Source organism: Schistocerca gregaria, chromosome 2 (assembly GCF_023897955.1).
Source record: "Schistocerca gregaria isolate iqSchGreg1 chromosome 2, iqSchGreg1.2, whole genome shotgun sequence".
NCBI classification, from domain to species: Eukaryota; Metazoa; Arthropoda; class Insecta; order Orthoptera; family Acrididae; genus Schistocerca; species Schistocerca gregaria.
Genome location: NC_064921.1, coordinates 564,159,379 through 564,174,547, shown reverse-complemented (window position 1 = coordinate 564,174,547; position 15,169 = coordinate 564,159,379). Strand labels below are relative to the sequence as shown.

The window sequence follows — 15,169 nt, the reverse complement described above, 5'->3', positions numbered from 1 at the left end:
TTCTACCACATGCTACGTTACGAGTACCAAGCTGCATCAAGCCGAGCTTCTAGCAAGATAAAACACTGGTGGCCACAGCCAGGAATATAACAGTATGGAGAATTAAGTCATGTTTAATGTTCAGATGTTGTATACATGGAAGAACCCTGGAGATACTAAAAGGTATCAGATAGATTATATAATGGTAAGACAGAGATTTAGGAACCAGGTTTTAAATTGTAAGACATTTCCAGGGACAGATGTGGACTCTGACCACAATCTATTGGTTATGACCTGTAGATTAAAACTGAAGAAACTGCAAAAAGGTGGGACTTTAAGGAGATGGGATAAACCAGAGGTTGTACATGGTTTCAGGGAGAGCATAAGGGAACAATTTTCAGGAATGGGGCAAATAAATACAGTAGAAGAAGAATGGGTAGCTTTGAGGGATGAAGTAGTGAAGGCAGCAGAGCATCAAGTAGGTAAAAAGACGAGGGCTAGTAGAAATCCTTGGGTAACAGAAGAAATTTGAATTTAATTGATGAAAGCAGAAAATATAAAAATGCAATAACTGAAGCAGGCAAAAAGGAATACAAACGTCTCAAAGATGAGATCGACAGGAAGTGCAAAATGGCTAAGCAGGGATGGCTAGAGGACAAATGTAAGGATGTAGAGGCTTGTCTCACTAGAGGTAAGATAGATTCTGCCTACAGGAAAATTAAAGAGACCTTTGGAGATAAGAGAACCACTTGTATGAACATCAAGAGCTCAGACGGAAACCTAGTTCTAAGCAAAGAAGGGAAAGCAGAAAGGTGGAAGGAGTACATAGATGGTCTATACAATGGTCATGTACTTGAGGACAATATTATGGAAATGGAAGAGGATGTAGATGAAGATGAAATGGGTAATACGATACTGCGTCAAGAGTTTGACAGAGCACTGAAAGACTTGAGTCGAAACAAGGCCCCCGGAGTAGACAACATTCCATTGGAACTACTGACGGCCTTGGGAGAGACAGTCCTGACAAAACTCTACCATCTGGTGAGCAAGATGTAAGAGACAGGCGAAATACCCTCAGTCTTCAAGAAGAATGTAATATGCCAATCCCAAAGAAAGCAGGTTTTGACAGGTGTGAAAATTACCGAACTATCAGTTTAATAAGCCATAGCTGCAAAATACTAACTCGAATTCTTTACAGACGAATGGAAAAACTAATAGAAGCCTACCTCGGGGAAGATCAGTTTGGATTCTATAGAAATACTGGAACACATGAGGCAATACTGACCTTACGATTCATCTTAGAAGAAAGATTCAGGAAAGGCAAACCTACGTTTCTAGCATTTGTAGACTTAGAGAAAGCTTTTGACAATGTTAACTAGAATACTCTCTTTCAAATTCTGAAGGTGGCAGGGGTAAAGTACAGGGAGCGAAAGGCTATTTACAATTTGTACAGAAACCAGATGGCAGTTATAAGAGTCGAGGGACATGAAAGGGAAGCAGTGGTTGGGAAGGGAGTGAGACAGGGTTGTAGCCTCTCCCCGATGTGATTCAATCTGTATACTGAGTAAGCAGTAAAGGAAACAAAAGAAAAATTCGGAGTAGGTATTAAAATCCATGGAGAAGAAATAAAAACTTTGAGGTTCGCCGATGACATTGTAATTCTGTCAGAGACAGCAAAGGACTTGGAAGAGCAGTTGAATGGAATGGACAGTGTCTTGAGAGGAGTATATAAGATGAACATCAACAAAAGCAAAACGAGGATAATGGAATGTAGTCGAATTAAGTCGGGTGATGCTGAGGGAATTAGATTAGGAAATGAGACACTTAAAGTAGTAAAAGAGTTTTGCTATATGGGGAGCAAAATAACTAATGATGGTCGAAGTAGAGAGTATATAAAATGTAGACTGGCAATGGCAAGGAAAGCATTTCTAAAGAAGAGAAATTTGTTAACATCGAGTATAGATTTATCAGGAAGTCCTTTCTGAAAGTATTTGTTTGGAATGTACCCATGTATGGAAGTGAAACATGGACGATAACTAGTTTGGACAAGAAGAGAATAGAAGCTTTCGAAATGTGGTGCTACAGAAGAATGCTGAAGATTAGATGGGTAGATCACATAACTAATGAGGAGGTATTAAATAGGATTGGGTAGAAGAGAAGTTTGTGGCACAACTTGACCAGAAGAAGGGATCGGTTTGTAGGACATGTTCTGAGGCATCAAGGGATCACCAATTTAGTATTGGCGGACAGCGTGGGGGGTAAAAATCATAGAGGGAGACCAAGAGACGAATACACTAAGCAGATTCAGAAGTATGTAGGTTGCAGTAGATACTGGGAGATGAAGAGGCTTGCACAGGATAGATTAGCATGGAGAGCTGCATCAAACCAGTCTCAGGACTGAAGACCACAACAACAACAACAATGTTCAAATCTATCTTCGCCGCCGATTCTCTTGTATAACTCGATTTGTTGAAGGGAATTTGTTGTACTCTCGATGTATGTGTGACCATAAGTACAGTGCATCACTTATTTTGTACGTCCTCTTGCTCGTAACATTCCTGTAAAGTGGTGGGTGATACATGACATTGGGAGATAAACTGTCTCTAAAAAAATCATCTTCAAATGACTTGTTACAAGCTGTGTTTGCACACGTTATTATACTCACAAGGAAACCGCGTCTACTCGTCATTGTCAATTTCGTCCAAATTTATGGCGTATGGAGGTCTTGGCCAAAAATGAAAGTGACGGAAGAATAAGTTCCAAATGGCAAAATATTTGGAGAAAATAGCATTTTTGCCACTGGATGGGCGAATCATGGGCCGTTTATTTGAGCGTTGTTTCCAGGCAGTGGTTGGCGCAGTGGGGGAACTCCAAAGTAGTCCCATGGTCCTGGGTTCGATTGACTATGCGCAATTATTTATCATTTTCAATTTTTAACATTTCTGATACAGTAAATAGACCGAAATAACTGTCAACATTTTCTATTTATCAACAGTTTCATAAATTGCAGGAAAAGGAAGTGCGAAGAAAAGTTTGGGATTGCAAATAAATTCCAAAAAAAAAAAAGGTTGTACTTAGAGCTTCTACTAGAACTGTGCAAGTGACATTACAAGAAGGAGCTGCGATTAATGCGTGAGAGTATTGTTTTCCTATATAAAGTTTAAAACAACCAATTAACTGCGAAAATGCGGCAAGAAGCCGAAAAAATTACTGCTCACCTGTTTTATGACGAATAACACATCAGCACAGATAAATCACCAACTGTAAAATAATAGAAGTACGTAATTTAGAATACGAAATTCTTGTGTACGTCCTACAGTCCCTTTCTGGAAATTTGTTTGCAATCCCACTTTTTTTGCCGTTCTTTCTCGTGCCTTTTATGAAAGTATTAGTAAACACAGTATACTGAACATTGTTTCCGTTTATTGGCAGTGTAAGTTAAGTAAAAACTGAAAATTAAAAATTAAAAAAAAATCAGCATAGAGACTCAACATTATGTCTTTCGGTTTACGGTTCTGTTGTTACCCACGGCACGAACCACTGCCTGAGAACTACATTAACGTAAATAGGTCGTGCCTCGCCCGACAGGGCGCTAAGGGTACTAAAGAGTAATAAGGTGTTTGTACATGAGGTCTTCACTGAATATTGTGTTTGTGTGCTACAACAATAAATTAATTTATTATTTCATTCCTAAATTAGCGGCTTCCAATGAGATACTATACTTCGTGTATTGCCCTCATGGTCTGTCACTCTGGAGACTCCTGCACCAGGCGGCAGTAAATTCAGCAAGCTTGGTGAATTAACTCTGTTTCGACGGGAAAGAGTTGGTCGTGGGTTGCCTGCAGTTATTAAGAAATACACTATATAAAGAGGGTGTTCGGTTTTGATGTTACAACAAAATATTTATTAAGTTAGTTGAGGTGGCGATTAGTGTTTAACGTCCCGTCGACAACGAGGTCACTAGAGACGGAGCGCAAGCTCGGGTTAGGGAAGGAAATCGGCCGTGCCCTTTCAAAGGAACTATCCCGGCATTTGCCTGAAACGATGTAGGGAAATCACGGAAAACCTAAATCAGGATGGCAGGAGACGGGATTGAACCGTCGTCCTCCCGAATGCGAGTCCAGTGTGCTAACCACTGCGCCACCTCGCTCGGTAGTGCCTGGAACACGATGTGTATCTTGCACTACTTTTTATTAACGTACTGTTAACATCGTGATTCCTCGAGACAGTGTAACAGTTCATTTGGACAAAGATGGGAAGAAAAGTCGGCAGCGACTTCTTTAATGTAATTATTCTGGCGTTCACCTTGTCGAATGCGGAAACGCCATTCATGAACTCAATCTGTATAGCTGGGTGGGATTTTGTATCCATACGAGTCTTCATTCTGATTCAAAGCGTCTCTGCCGATATATTATTTTGTTTCTCGGGTGTACAGAAGCCGCATTGAGGTGACTAGAATACCTAAGCAAGCCGGGAGATTGGCAGCGCGCGAAGCGCACGTGCAGTAATACTGTTGCTCACTCTGACCCAAACCACAGATCTCACATTTGTTTAAGCTGCCATCTTATATTCGAAAAAAGATGTGCTTTTTACTTTCCGTTTTTTCGCTGTGTTAGTACCAAAGGCATCCGAGAACTGCGGCTTCGCTGAAACACGCGCGTGTTGAATAGTAAATGTCCAACGCACAAACGCCTGCTTTACATAACAGGTTTTGCTGCAGTCCGTCAGATTTACGACGTCTGTTACTTAGACAGACATCGCTCCGTCACGCAAACTACTCGCTACATTGCTAGTACTACGGGCTATTTGGATGAAACGGGTGTTATGCAACTGAAACCTCGTATAAATAGTTGCGGGTTACTATGAGTATGCTGCTATCTAGTATATTACTGGCTTGAGTGATAAATTTTTAATCCCCTTCAGAAGTCTGTCAGCAAGACAAACTTGTTTTCTGATTTGATACTATTCCTATTGACTGTACTGTAATTTTACAAAACAGGATATGGTTTTTATTCACGATGTGTGAACCTCATGGCGTACGTGGATTCCGGCGGTAGTACCTAATATTCTACATAAAACTTGGTACATAGCTCTACCTGTATAGACATTTTTATCTACCACAGAGAGATAAAGAATTCTACATGAACAGATCCCAGCTGGACACAGTACGAGATGAGGCTATAAAAGAAAGCGACTAATGCTGTCACAGAGTTGTACGCATGCGCCAAAGTTGAACGACCAGTAGCAGTGAAGCGTGAAACCTTCTCAGTCGAAAGCGGTATGTACACATGGTGTCTGTGGAAAAAAAAAAAAAAAATCAGCGTGGCCGTGGCCTTCGTTTGTGTAAGATTTGTTATTTTGTTTTGCCGGATAAGTGATGAGCCGTTCTGCGGCTCGCGTTGGTGCTGTTTGTAGGTTTCCGCCCTCTGTTGCAGGCCAGGCGGTATCGTTTAGTTGGCATGGTTGCGGTTGTTTGTCTTCTTCTCGTGGTGACTTGCGCCACTCGGTTTCGCAAGCGTTGCCTGTCCGTTAGTGGCAGCAGCGGCAATTATCGATATGTAGTAACTATTGCCCTATCTTTGGGGCGAAGTCGTTGGTTTTTCGGAGCTTGTCAGTGGGCCAGTTCGGTTGGGGACTCAGGAGGAGCTAGGTCCGCGCAGTTACAGAACACGCCGAGATCGCTGGTGGTACGCATGGACAGCCGGTTGGAAGGGCTATGGACACGAGGGTGTACGACCTCGTCGTAAACCGGATTCAGAAAGCTTTAAAATGAATGCATTTTACTCCAAGTATAGAAACCTCCACCATTGTGATATCTCGCGATTCTCCAGTGACTTGGGTTGGTGTTACTGCTCGTAGTGTCGCCGAGGCGAAGAGCAGCGAGTGGAGTGCTTGGGGAAGGCGGATCTGATTAGCTTCCCTCGACCTCTTAGTGCTGTTTCCTGCATTCAACTTGTTACACTTTGTTAAGTTCAACCAGGGGTAATTTTTCTTGACTGTCGGCTGCTAACGCCCCAGTTACCTGTCTTGGAGGGAAAGTGTATGTAACGGCAGTGTACGTTTCCTCGCCTTGCCGCTGCTGTCCGGTAAGGCTTGTAGCTTGTAGTTTTGACAGCGTTTTTGATTGTACGCCGGTTGGTGATTCTTCTACTCTGGTGGAAGTGGTTCCTTTCTCGTTCCGGGCGCTCTAAACACAGTATTCTGAGGACGTAGTGCAGACCGCTGATTCCGTAATTCCGAGGATTTACGTATATGGATTGAGACCACACAATAAAGTACCACCAAGACTCTACGGTCTTCCCAAGATACACAAGGATGGTGCCCCACTACGATTAATAGTGAGTAATATTGGTGCTGCCACCTATTCTACAGCAAAATATCTGGCCTCACTACTAAAGCCGTATGTGGGTAAGTGTTGCCACCATATACGTAATGCCGAGGATTTTGTCAGTCGCTTGAAGGAAGTTAAGCTTAGCAGCTCGGATTTACTAGTCAGCTTTGATGTGGTCTCACTATTTACCAAAGTGCCTTTAATGGAATCGTTACATCTTATTGGAAACTTATTCAGTGCAGAAATGACGGCCTTGTTTGAACATATACTCTCCTCAACGTACTTTCTATTCAATGACGAATGCTTTGAACAAACAGACGGCGTCGCCATGGGGAGCCCTTTGTCCCCTGTGGTAGCTAATCTCTTTATGGAGGACTTTGAGGAGAAAGCACTTGAGTCTGCTGTCTTAAAGCCTACGGTCTTCTGGCGGTACGTAGATGATACTTTTGTTGTATGGCCTCATGGCAGACAGGAACTGGAGAAATTCCTTCATCATTTAAACTCTTTACATGAGAACATCAAATTCACGGTGGAGATTGAAAAAGATGGCACTTTACCATTTCTAGACGTGCTAGTATGCCGTAAAAATGATGGATCACTAGGACATTCTGTGTACAGGAAACCGACTCACACAGATCTGTATCTCCAGGCATCAAGCTGCCACCACCCAGCACAAACAGCCGGTGTTCTCAGTACCTTAATACATCGAGCGCATGTAATATCGGACGATGAAAACCTCCACGCAGAATTAGAACACTTGGAGAAGGTTTTTTAAAGAGAATGGCTACACTTCACGCCAAATAAGAAAGGCCATGCGCAACTGTCATAACAAGAAGCAGCGCACTGAGGACGCTGATGACGACTTTAAATCAACTGCGTTTCTTCCATACGCCGGGAATGTGTCGTCGAAAATAGGCCGATTACTGAAGAAGAATAAAATCAAGGTTATCTTCTGTCCACCAGCAAAGAACCGGGCCCTGGTTGGATCCGTTAAAGACGATTTACAACTGAAGAAAGCAGGCGTCTACAAAATTCCCTGTGAATGTGGCTCTGCATATATTGGCCAGACGACAAGAACTGTCCATGAACGATGTACAGAACATGAAAGATACACCCGTCTGCGGCAACCGTCAAAATCGGCAGTAGCAGAGCACTGTATTTCATTGGGACATTCAATGGAATACAATGGAACAAAAATTTTAGCTCCGGTTTCCGGATTTTGGGATTCCGTAATCAAGGAATCAGTGGAAATACGTCTTGCCGATAATCTTATAAATCGTGACAACGGCTTTCAACTGGATAAAACTTGGAATCCTGTTATTAAAATTATACATTCACAGCGGAATAGACAGCGTCAATCGATACTCAATGACTAGATGATCTTTTACTTTGACCACCGAGGGCAGCACGTACAACTCGGCTATGCCGCGCATGTCAACACGTGCGCGAGAATCGGTATAAATACCGCGACTGCACCTGGGCTCTTCAGTAGTTGTGTACTCACCTGATAATGGCCGGACGTCTCTGGGCCGAAATATCGTGGCAGAATGTCGACGGGATCCGGCTGCATACCCGGAAATTATTAGAAGAACAAATACGCCGGGAAAATTTCAGAAGTCACAGTGGTTGAAATGGCTCTGAGCACTATGGAACTTGACATCTTAGGTCATCAGCCCCCTTGAAATTAGAACTACTTAAACCTAACTAACCTAAGCACATCACACACATCCATGCCCGACGCAGGATTCGAACCTACTACCGTAGAAGCCGCGCGGTTCCGGACTGAAGCGCCTAAAACCGCTCGGCCATCCCGGCCAGCAACAAGTAAAAGGTTGGTACTGGGATGGAGCTGTGCCCCATCGATTGGTCGACTTCTCTTCGCCAAACACTGTGTCGAGGCGACTCATCCTTATCGGGAACAACAAGCAATGGGGTAAAAGGAACGAACCTTCCGATGCTGGTCGGACGATGGTTCGATATCTCGTTCTTTGATGTCCGAATGGAAATGGAAAAATACCGTGCTCAGTTATTTACTGTGTATGGTAGTGGCGCAGGACTAGGAGAGGCACTGGCTCTAACGATAAAAACACGAAGTAGGTCGCAGCCTTACGTCTACAAAAAGTACCCAGCTCTCAGGTGACCTTCATGCTTCGTAATGAGATTCACTGACCACCTCCTGCCGGCGTAGAGGACACAGAGACCACACCGACATAACACCATCCTTTGACAAAATGGCATATCTCTTCTCTTAGTAAATGTGCTCAGTACACTCTAATTAAAGTAAATGGCGGCAAAAATGAATCAGAGGTAAGTAACGGCATGTGACAGTAATTTCACACAATAAAACAGATCCCGTATGCAGGATTTCATTACTGTGTATGAAAGTAAGTGCAGTTGCTCATATCATATAGTGAAAGGCAAGAACGACACAGCTCCACGCGTCTGCAGTTGTTGCTGTGGCAGTAACGTTAGCTAAGTCTATAATGTCGTGCTCTTCTGTTATTCGCAAGCAAACGTAATACAGCTATCAGCTGACCAAAAGAGCTACATTAATTCTTTCGCGTTCATTTGGAAAGTGCGGGCGCGCGCACGCTGCAAACCTGCAGCTGCCAGTGGGACCGGTACCCTCCAACAGGCCGGATAAAGGGGATAAAAAGCTCAGCCCTGCCCAGCCCAGAGGACATGGGCCGCCGCCGCCGCCAGATGCCTCGAGCCCGATGCACGTGCGCTCCCGTCCTCCCCACGTGTCGTCCCGCCTGCACCGATCCATTCAACACGTCGGGTAACATCTGCCACCTTCCGGGCTACGACCTGTTTTATTCCGACCGCACCTACAGGAAGCACTAAAAATGGTCAACCTATTACTCCTTGTCATAAATGTCCTATAAAGAAAAGTGCGGCTCCCTGTAAAAGCAAACCCACAGCTGAGGCCTCGACTTAATATCGTCAGGCACTGTTTCGTCCAATAAATATCTCTGCGCTGAGTAAATACATCACTTAAGCATATGCTTATCCCAGGCGGTCTACTATTCAAGCACGGTATTATTGCACATGGCGTCCCACGCCGTTGTCGGAACCAACTGGTAACGCTACAGTTAACAACTTGTAATGGTGTGTGGTATCTAAGTGGTTGTTCTTTGGAGGGCAACAATGCCCAGTGCGCAGAGAGTGCAAGCAGAAGCAGTTGTTGAGATGATGTGGAAGGTGTAGGCTGCGTGAGCCAAAGGCGGTTGCGTAGGGAAGGACTTATCTCCATGTTTAATAGCAGTGGCACACAGTTTGAATAATAGTGTGTTCACGTTTTCACGTTTTTGCAGTGTAATAAAGAAAATAAATTAAATTTTACCAGTTCTTAATGCGTCTCCATCAGTTAGTACCACGCCATTGTATTTAACAATGAACGAAGTCTCGATATACAAGGTCAACTGAAACAAGAGGAATGTAAATTAATAATCATTAATTAACCCATATAATCTCCAAGGAGAAGGGAGCTTATAAACTGCAGTGATGACTAAAGCAAACGCTTCACACTTTCAGTGCATTCAGGTAAGTTGCACTTATGCTATCAGGTGTTACAGCGTGTCCTCATGTAATATCACAATAAAAACTTACAATTGCCGACCGAAGCATTCTAACCCCCAGGTACGAGTTTGTGCACTGTTTCTGAGTAACGACAGTGTGGGTTAGTAGAGCGAGGCGCGCTGTAGGAAGTGATCCGCCAAGAGACTTCATCGAGTAATGTCAACGTATATCAGAGGTGTAGGACGGGTTGCGAATAATTTAATAATGATTCAATCTCCAATGACACATTATATACAATAATTTCAAGTGCATCAAAATTCTCACTGCTACAGGTTATTAAAAATAGGCTGAACTTCAGTGCCATTAATTATAGGTGCCTGTAAAAAAAAATTCTGGGCAGGATCGGGGGAGGGAGTGGTGGAGAGCAAGACTGTATAATGGTCATTTCATAACATAATCCAGTTGATCAGTTTAGAAACGTACTAGGTCATGAGCTGTAAATTTTATAGGTGACACAAAAAATCTATTATTTCTCGGATATGTTATGGTTCTCCACAAAGTATTTGCTATAGGGAGATTTTGTTATTAATAAAAAAGCTGTACTACAGATCCAAGGATTGTGAAGGGGGTGAACAAGTGCCCCTCTTGCCCCCTTCCTCTCATCTCCCTCCCCCATTCTTCCACACTCGTATAACTCTAACTGAAATTCCTCAGCAAAAAGTGCACGATTATAACGGTTGTAGTATTACTGTTGAAAATGCTTCATTCTTTAAACCGGCATGACAGATGTACCCGTCCATGGCTCGCTCCTTCTCGATGAGTTCCAAGGATGTACCTTACTCAATACTTCCTCCATTAGATGGCACCTCTCGTCAGCCAAGGTAATGTAGTCTCTGTCAGTTACAACACTTTTTCAATGTTCGTATATATATATATATATATATATATATATATATATATATATATCCTAATTCGTATCGTTTATGATGGGGGAAGTAGAGAGGATATAAAATGTCGACTGGCAATGGCAAGGAAAGTGTTTCTGAAGAAGAGAAATTTGTTAACATCAAGTATAGATTTAAGTGTCAGGAAGTCGTTTATGAAAGTATTTGTATAGAGTGTAGCCAGGTATGGAAGTGAAACAAGGACGATAATAGTTTGGACAAGAAAAGAATAGAAGCTTTCGAAATGTGGTGATGCAGAAGAATGCTCGAGATTATATGTGTAGATCACATAACTAATGAGGAGGTATTGAATAGGATTGGGGAGAAGAGGAGTTTGTGGCACAACTTGACTAGAAGAAGGGATCGGTTGGTAGGACATGTCTGAGGCATCAGGGGATCACACATTTAGTATTGGAGGGCAGCTTGGAGGGTAAAAATCGTAGAGGGAGACCAAGAGATGAATACACTAAGCAGATTCAAAAGGATGTAGGTTGCAGTAGGTACTGGGAGATGAAGAATCTTGCACAGGATAGAGTAGCATGGAGAGCTGCATCAAACCAGTCTCAGGCCTGAAGGCCACAACAACATTTTTTTGTCTGCAGTTCTTTTATTTATTTTAATTGTGTGTCTCTGTTTGTGTGTGTGTTTGTGTGCTATAAATAGCTTTGGGAGCCAGCAACGATCACTTCGGACATGCTCATGCTTGTACCTGCTAGGAACAGCAAGGCGCTCCCGGCCACCACGCGAGGTGGAGCGTCGTAGGCCGAGAGCGGGAGCGATCGCGGGAGAGCGGCGCGACTGCCAGCGTAGTGTCCCGGCCTTGGCCGCTGGGCGTCGCGGAATTGAGTTCTGGGGGCGGCAGCGGCTGCGACGGACTGCCGCGGGGCCAGCAGGCGATGGCTGCTGCCAGTCCGAGAGCGCAGAGCCAATCTCCTGACCGTAGCCTCGCAGCCCCTCCACCAAATGGCAGACAAAATTATTTTCTTGTTCCTTCTTCAAGAACCGGGAGTTACTTCAAACGGGTGCGCGTATTTGTCTCATCTGTTCTTTGACTAGTTATCGTGGTAGAGGTCGTAAAATGACACCCTAGGCCCTTATCAATTATTCGCTCACTACACGTGCAGGATCATACCGGTTTCTGACTAGATTATGAACCATTTAAGCCCAATGATGTTGAAAGATCTGACCGGACAAAGTAAACGCAACGAAAACGCAAAAATTCGGGATGATCATGTAGTGACGAACTTATTTTCTTTACTTCGGCTTGCATTAACAGTCAGGCACGTATTTAACATGTTTGCTCTATGAGGGCTGTTCAAGAAATATCGGACTTTTTCTTTATTGTTGAAACCAAAAACTGTATCGAGATGCTCGCACTGCCTATGTTGTTTGGAGGAACATACGCAGTGCATATGCCTGGTGTTTTTGAAGTCTGTTGAAACAGACAGTCGCTGGCTAGCCGTTGGCAAGTGAGGTGTAAGAGTTAGTCAGCGTGTGTTGTGGGCAACATGAGAGAACAAGTGGAACAACGTTATTGCATCAGATTTTGGTTTAACCTCGGCGATTCTCAAGCTGACACAATCCGCAACATTTGACAAGCGTCTGGGGACGAAGCAGTGGGAACCACACAGATAAAGTAGTAAAAATGGCTCTGAGCACTATGGGACTTAACTTCTTAGATCATCAGTCCCCTAGAACTTAGAACCACTTAAACCTAACTAACCTAAGGACATCACACACATCAATGCCCGAGGCAGAATTCGAACCTGCGACCGGAGCGGTCGCGCGGTTCAAGACTGAAGCGCGTAGAACCGCTCGGCCACACGGGTCGGCGATAAAGTACTAGTTCAACTCATTCGAAGATGGCCGCTCGTCAGAGAGATGTGAAGGACATTCAGCTAGGCCCTTATAATCTACAGACGAGGTCGTTATTGATCAAGTAAGATACACGAATCACGGCCATAGAACAAGCAGACGAGGTTAACTTTAGTTTTAGATCCATTTATTCCATTTTAATGGAACATTTCGACCTCATGAGGATCCTAGCAAAGTTTATGCTGAAGTAGGCAACAACTCAGCAGAAGCAACATCGTTCCGAGATCGCATAGGACACGCTAGATACTGTGAACGTGAATTCCAAATTCATTGACATTGTCATCACTGTTGATGAGTCCTGAGTTCATGGTTATGACCCAGAAACAAAATTCCATTCATCACACCCTGAAACCCAAAAAAGCGTGATAGGACCGCAGCAATGTGAAAAAACATGCTGACCGTCCTTTATTACTCCGATGGTGTGGTCCAACACAAATACGCCGCAGAGGGTACTAATGTTAATAAGGAGAACTCACACGACGTTCTGGGTAGCCTTAATGAAGCAGTGAGACGCAAACGCCCGGACTTTGGGTCAGCGGGCATTTGGCACGTTCACCACGATAACGCACTCTTTTATCGTTCTTAGTTAATTCAGAGATTTTTCTTCTTTGTTCAAACACAACACGAGTGCGATTTGTTGGCGTTTCTAATTCCTTTACCCAGCGGGCCTGCTTCCTTGACTTCTGGCTTTCCATAAACTGAAAACCTCTCTGGAAAGAACTAGATTCAAAAACAGGGGAAGACATGCAGCGTTCAACGGAGCAGCTGCGCCGCACCAACAGTGGCTTATCGGTGACGATTCTAGTAGCGGCTGCAGCGTGGGAGAAAAGTGTTGATGCCGAAAGGGGCTTTGAAGGTGACTAGTGTCAAACTATCGTATATGAATGAAGATTGATTTTAAAAAATATATATAATATTTTTTTCAGCAGTTCTCTTATAAAAGGAAATCGATTCGGAGTTATCTAATTATCTTGATTTACAAAGAATTTATCATTCATCAGTCTAATTCATGTTTTTATTGACAGTGGTTAACATCGAACATTATTACTATTATTATTTTTATTATTATTATTATGAGCTGTATGACAGTATTACAACACTTTAGAAATACAAATAAAGTATATTCATAATTATATATTGATGGGTATATTATGCAATTTATCACGTGTGCTATATAGTGTCCAAGAAGTTTGAAGGGTTTACAGAGTACGAATTACGAGGGCACTCTTCAACAATGCGTCTGTCTTGGAGAGCCATAGGTCCCCTCCGCAGTGGTAGCCTTGCACCTAATGTAGAGTAAAAAAGAAAAAGCACTCCGTCCTCCGGTCACAAGTGGCCCATTGAGACTGTCTGACCGCCGTGTGATCCTCAGATGAAGAAGCTGGTAGGAGGGGCGTGTGGTTAGCACACCGCTCTACCGGTCGTTATGATGATTTTCTTTGACCGAAGCCGCTACTACTCGGTCGAGTAGCTCCTTAATTGGCATGACGAGGCTGAGTGCACCACGTAATGTACAGTAAGTCGCCGCAACTCCCACTGTTGATCCGTATCCTGTTGAGCGTACTCCATGTCTCGGACAGATTTAATTCCTGTTGGTTGTTGTTGGCTTGGAGAAATCTACGGAACTGTAGTGGAGTGTTGTGATATTATTCTTGCGTCCAAGCGTAGTGGAGATTGACGTTATGATCGACCGGATTTCTAGCTGTTCTGAGTGTGGAATGTCTGGAAAAAAGTCAGTTGCTTCGGACAACAGACATGTCCTCATGAATTTGCATCTGCTGCTTATTGAAGATCTCACTACAGTTCCTAAGACGGTTGTTCTTTCTTCTAAGGTTAAACATAGAATGCGGTTCACGGCAGGTAGGCCGGTACGGGAGTCGAATTGATTGTGCCAGTAACATTCCGAGTTGTCTGATTTGGTTTTGCTTCTACCAGTTTCGTGTGCCTACTGTTTATCCAGACCGGGCTGCATATTCTGCCGCTGAGTAAACAAGGCCAAGGATAGATGATCGTAATTTCGAAGCAGCAGCAACCCATGTTATACCACATTACTTGTGCTGAATATTATTTCTTGATTTCAATTTAGTTGCAAACTTCGTTAGTTACTGTTGAATTTACAGTGTTATGTAGAGTATGACTCAAAGTTAACATGGATATTTGTTATGGGCCATTCAGTTACCAGCGGTATATATGTGCGTTCACGGTTGCTTAGGATATTACACAGATGAAAGGAAATGGATTCAGTTTCGTCAGGGTTCTGTTGAAGCCCAGTTTACGAATGTACTGTCCCATTGTAGTTACGTCTTCTGTTAACATATCTTCAAAGACCTGGATTTGTTTGTATTGCCTTGTTATCATAATGGAACACTGTCTGTACGTCTTACTGATCAATTGCATAGACTATAGCCCCATACTTCCACACTAGATGGAGTCAATTTGTATAACGATGATCATTGCAAAGCATCTTTATGCACAAGGATTATGATCTACTTGAAGATGGGTGTATCGTCACACATTA

General features: G+C 43.3%; 1 protein-coding gene and 1 non-coding gene across 3 annotated transcripts in view; one reads left to right on the top strand and one right to left on the bottom strand.

Moving 5' to 3' along the window:
- Positions 1-15,169, top strand: part of LOC126332527 (leucine-rich repeat-containing protein 15-like) — an 889,610-nt gene that overhangs the window by 720,226 nt on the left and 154,215 nt on the right. The window lies entirely within an intron of this gene.
- Trnaa-cgc (transfer RNA alanine (anticodon CGC)) lies at positions 4,057-4,129 on the bottom strand. Its single transcript has one exon. It is a non-coding gene; the product is annotated as a tRNA-Ala (tRNA).